The sequence below is a fragment of the Colobus angolensis genome, unplaced genomic scaffold, assembly GCF_000951035.1.
Source record: "Colobus angolensis palliatus isolate OR3802 unplaced genomic scaffold, Cang.pa_1.0 Scaffold61, whole genome shotgun sequence".
Taxonomy (NCBI): domain Eukaryota; kingdom Metazoa; phylum Chordata; class Mammalia; order Primates; family Cercopithecidae; genus Colobus; species Colobus angolensis.
The window spans coordinates 7,929,197-7,934,276 of NW_012119710.1; the positions used below are offsets into that span (position 1 = coordinate 7,929,197).

Here is a 5,080-nt window from a genome sequence, read left to right on the forward strand (position 1 = left end):
AGTACAGTGGCGTGATCTCGGCTCACTGCAACCTCCGCCTCCCGTGTTCAAGTGATTATCCTGCCTCAGCCTTCCGAGTAGCTGGGATTACAGGCGCCGGCCACCACGCCCAGCTAATTTTTTTGTATTTTTACTGCAGACGGAGCGTCACCATATTGACCAGGCTGGTCTGGAACTCCTGACCTTGTGATTCGCCCGCCTCGGTCTCCCAAAGTGCTGGGATTACCTGTTTCCCTTTATAATTTGTAGTAGGGGAGAACTAACGTTTCATTTTTCCCATTTCAGTCCCTTGAATACGCTGTCTCTTAATATGCACCCTCTTTCTCCCATCAACAGAAGCTGCTGTCTCCACCTCAACTTCTTCCTGTGTTCAGATCACATTTTTGAGAGGGGAGTCGGGGGTGGATTTGACCTGTTTTAACGAGAGGAATGGCTCTGTTTGGGGTTTCAGTTTCTAGAAGATCATCTCTTCCTTTTTATGGTACAGAAAACTCTTTCCTAAGGTAGTAAGGAGGGCTGGAAAGGTGCAGGATCCCAACCATATTCCTCAGGCACCCAATCAGAGAGAACCCAAGAGGGAAGGTCAGCAGGAGCCGTCACAGGGGAGCGAAGAGAGGCTGTCACTGGCGGGGCGGGCGGGGGGCCGGTCATTTGATATATCCGCTGTTGGGATACAGCAGCTCGGCGGCTGGCTACAGAATAATCTGCCTATTTCAGCCCCCAAAGCGAAGGACTGGAAGTTTCCCATATACCTCTGCACAAAGGCCTATCCCCATAAGGGCCCCAGGTTTACCCTCCTATAAGCGATTGGGGTCGCAGTTTACACAATCCAGGACTTCATTGCCTTCTTTTGCAGTGGGTTAACAAACAAAAGACCCTAAAATTGGTTCTCACTCTTTTAATGAGGAAAAAGAGGGTCGCCCGAACAGGGACTTGAACCCTGGACCCTCAGATTAAAAGTCTGATGCTCTACCGACTGAGCTATCCGGGCTCACGAGAGAAACTTGGCTTCCATTAATGAAGACTGTGTTATCATTATGCCGCGAACTAATCGGCAGGACGATGAACGAGTTACTGGGTTCTTTTGTGTGTGATCCAATCCAATTCCGATGCAGAAATCCTGCGAGGACTGGAAGGAGGCGAAGTCGGGCGTGGGGAGGAAGGATGATTAGCTTGTTCTTTGGCAGCTGAACACAGATTTGTTAAATAAAGCACGCTCTCCTTATATTTAGAGACTGCTCGGCAAACGCGAACCCTCAGTTCTGCAAAACCGAGCAGGGGAGAGAAAAAGCCGCCCACGAATTGAACTGTCTGCACCGCCTACGCGTGTCTTAGCCCTGAACCCAAAGCGCATCTGGTCAGAGACCACAGTTCAGTGCTTAAAGACATCGGGCTGCCCCTTCCCAGAAGACGCCACTTCGTGATTCCTTGCCCCCATCCCAGGTGCCCACCTCCAAAATGTAGTGCGAAGCAGATTAGCTGAAAAGAGATGACGGGTGGTAGCCACAGCCCTCCGGCGATCCGGTGAGCGCGCTCCGGGCCCACCCCGCCCCCACGGCCCCGGCCTCGACGCACGCGCAGCTCTGTCGCAGCTCGCGAGCCGACCCGCCCCTCCCACTTCTTCCCTCTACACGCAGCTATTTTCTGCCTACAGACATTAAGAACTTTCAGTCCTCTAGGCTTCGCACGTGCTGTTCCATCGCTAACTGAAATGTCACCTTCCTTTGAACTCCTTTCCCCTCGTTGACTCCAAGCACCTATAGAGAAGGAAAAATAATCTTCCCTCTACCAGTTTGAGTTCTCAGCCGGACTCCTGTAATAACAGACAGAATGAAGACAAAAACAAAACAGAAGTGTATTAACGTGTGGGACATACCCAGGGAATGAGTAATTGCAAAGGTGTGGCTGAGAACTCCATTTTATACAGCATCGTCAACAAAGAACAATATGTTCTTGGAGAAGTGACAACACAACGGAAAAGGACCTAAAAGGGCGGGCGCGGTGGCTCACACCTGTAATCTCAGCACTTTGGGAGGCCGAGGCGGGCGGATGACCTGAGGTCAGGAGTTCGAGACCAGCCTGACCAACCTGTGGTGCAACCCCGTCTCTACTAAAAATACAAAAATTAGCCGGGCGTGGTGGCGCGCGCCTGTAATCCCAGCTACGCAGGAGGCTGAGGAAGGAGAATCGCTTGAACCCGGGAAGCAGATCATGCCACTGCACTCTAGCCTGCACGCTTTGAGACAGAGCGAGACTCTGTCTCAAAGAAAAAAGAAAAGGACCTCGGGTCCCTAGGGACAGCAAACTGTGGGAAAGCAAATATGTGGGAAATTAATTTTAGGTAGATAAATGCAGGTTCCTAAAGCTTGTTAAATATACTCCGCTGGTCCCCTCTCCAAGCTGTTAAGGGTCTAAAGTTGTCTCAGGTTATCAACCTTTGTCCTTCCTGGCAGAGAAGGGAGGAAGAACGCCTTTGTAAATGTATATCCTGCTTTTAGGCAGATAGGGGGAGGCTACGGAGCTTTATTTCAATCAGCTTCTTCCCAATATAATCTTTAGGCTGGAGTGGCATATTTTGGGGTGGTATATACTGCTACCCTTTACACCTTTGAGAATGCAGCTTGGCCAAAGCAGTGGTTCACGCCTGTAATCCCAGCGCTTTGGAGGCCGAGGCGGGCCAATCACTTGAGGTCAGGAGTTTGAGACTAGCCTGGCCAACATGGTGAAACCTGGTCTCTATCAAAAAATACAAAAATTAGCCGAGTGCAGTGGCGCCCGCCTGTAGACCCAGCTACTCGGAAGGCTGAGGCAGGAGAATCACTTGAACCCGGGAAATGGAGGTTGCAGTGAGCCGAGATGGCCTTTAATCAATGCTTTAATAGAGAAATATACAAGACCTTTGGTAACCCAGAGGAATGACTAGAAGGAAGGCAGAGTATCACCTCGCAGGGGTGGAAAAGGCATTAGAACTGTGCCTTGAAAGGTGAGTAGGAGTGTGCAGGCGTGCAGGAAATGTGATTCAGCCAGAGATACCGAGTCTTCTTCTCTGAGCTTGAATTCCAAATACTTCTCACCAGGATTCCCCCTCTCCTCTTCAGGCTGAAAACCAGACAGGGCTTGCCTTTTTAGGGCAAAGGCTAGGCCCAACATTTCCTAGGAATATGCCTCCCACTTTTGGTCCCAAGGTGGTTGGCTTTTGCTCAGAGCAATAGTAACAATCTCATTCTTCACTCTTACGGGTGTGTAAATAACACTTTAAAGCATGTTGTCAGGTTCTCCAAAGAAATGGAACCAATAGGACACAGACAGATGGAAACAGAGGTAGAGACAGATTATTTTAAGAGCTTGGTTCACACATTGTGGGGGTCAGCAAACCCAAAACCTGTAGGGCAGAATAACGGTTTGAAAATTTAGATAAGTGTTAAGGTTGCCATCTTGAGTTTAAATTCAGCAGGGCAGGCCAGGTGCGGTGGCTCATGCCTGTAATCCCAACACTTTGAGAGACTGAGGCAGGTGGATGACCTGAGGTCAGGAGTTCCAGACCAGCCCGGCCAAAATGGTAAAACGCCGTCTCTACTAAAAATACAAAAATTAGCCGGGCATGGTGGCACACACTTGTAGTCCCAGCTACTTGGGAGGCTGAGGCAGGAGAATCTCTGGAACCCAGGAGGCAGAGGTTGCAGTAAGCCCAGATCACGCCACTGCACTCCAGCCTGGGTGACAGAGCAGGACTCCCTCTCATAAAAAGTAAATAAATAAATAAATAAATTCAGCAGGGCAGTAAGCTGGACACTCAGGAAAGCAGGTTTTCTATACCAAAGTTTTTTTTGTTTGCTTGTTTCTGTCTGAGATGGAATCTTGCTCTGTTGCCCAGGCTGGAGTGCAGTGGCATAATCTTGGCTCACTGTAACCTCCACCTCTCAGGTTCAAGCGATTATTCTGCCTCAGCCTCCCAAGTAGCTAGGATTACAGGCATGCATCACCATGCCGGGCTAATTTTTGTATTTTTAGTACAGACGGGATTTCACCATGCTGGCCAGGCTGGTCTCGAACTCCTGACCTCAGGTGATCAGGCCACCTCGGCCTCCCAAAATGCTGGGATTACAAGCGTGAGCCATCGTGCCCAGCCTATAGCAAAGTTTTTAGGAGAATTCCTTCTTCTTCAGAAACTCCAGTCTTTGCTCTTAAAAGCTTCAGCTGATTTAACGAGGCACATTACCAAGGGTAATCTTCTTTACCTGGAGTCTACTGATTTAAATGTTAATCACATTTAAAAAACACCTTCATTGCCAGGGGCCGTGACTCATACCTGTAGTCTCAGCACTTTGGAAGGCGGAGGGCAGGTGGATCACTTGAGCTCCTAAGTTCGAGACCAGCCTGGGCAACATGGCAAAACCCCGTCTCAATACCAAAAATACAAAAATTAACTGGACGTGATGGTGCGTACCTGTAGTCCCAGCTACTCGGGAGGCTGAGGCCAAAGAATGATTTGAGGCCCAGGAGGTCGAGGCTGCAGTGAACTGTGAAGGCGCCACTGCACCCCCACCCCTGAGCAACAGAACAAGAACCTGTCTCAAAAGAAACAAACAAACAAACCAAAAACGCCTTCCTAGTAACATCTAGAATGGTGTTCGACCAAACCTCATGAAAAGTTTAATTCTCTAGTCTATTAGATGATCACTTGGGGTTTCTTCTTATTGATCATCATTGAATTTTCAAGAGCCCCTCATCAAAATACATCTTTCTACCCAAGAACTCAACGATTTTGGGGGTGAAGCCCCATATCAGATAGCATATTGGCAAACATTAACAGAAAGGGGGCAGGGGTATAAATAGGCCTAAAAACCATATGGCTGGTTTCATTTTGCCTTTTACCACACTACGAGTTCTTAGAATGTGACACATGGATCTCCTTCCTCTCTCTCTCCATGGTCCAGCCTGGCTAAAAAGAAGGCACCCCCTAAGTGTGTTGTTCCATTGCTTTGCCTTAAGTGGAGTGGCTCAATGGCTCATCTTCTTTTTTTTTTTTTTTTTAGATGGAGTTTCGCTCTTGTTGCCCAGACTGGAGTGCAATGGCGCA

At 48.8% G+C, this 5,080-nt stretch overlaps 1 non-coding gene across 1 annotated transcript; it reads right to left on the reverse strand.

Moving 5' to 3' along the window:
- Positions 1 to 918: 918 nt before the first annotated feature.
- On the reverse strand, positions 919 to 991 carry TRNAK-UUU. Its single transcript has one exon. It is a non-coding gene; the product is annotated as a tRNA-Lys (tRNA).
- Between the last annotated feature and the right edge of the window lie 4,089 nt (positions 992 to 5,080).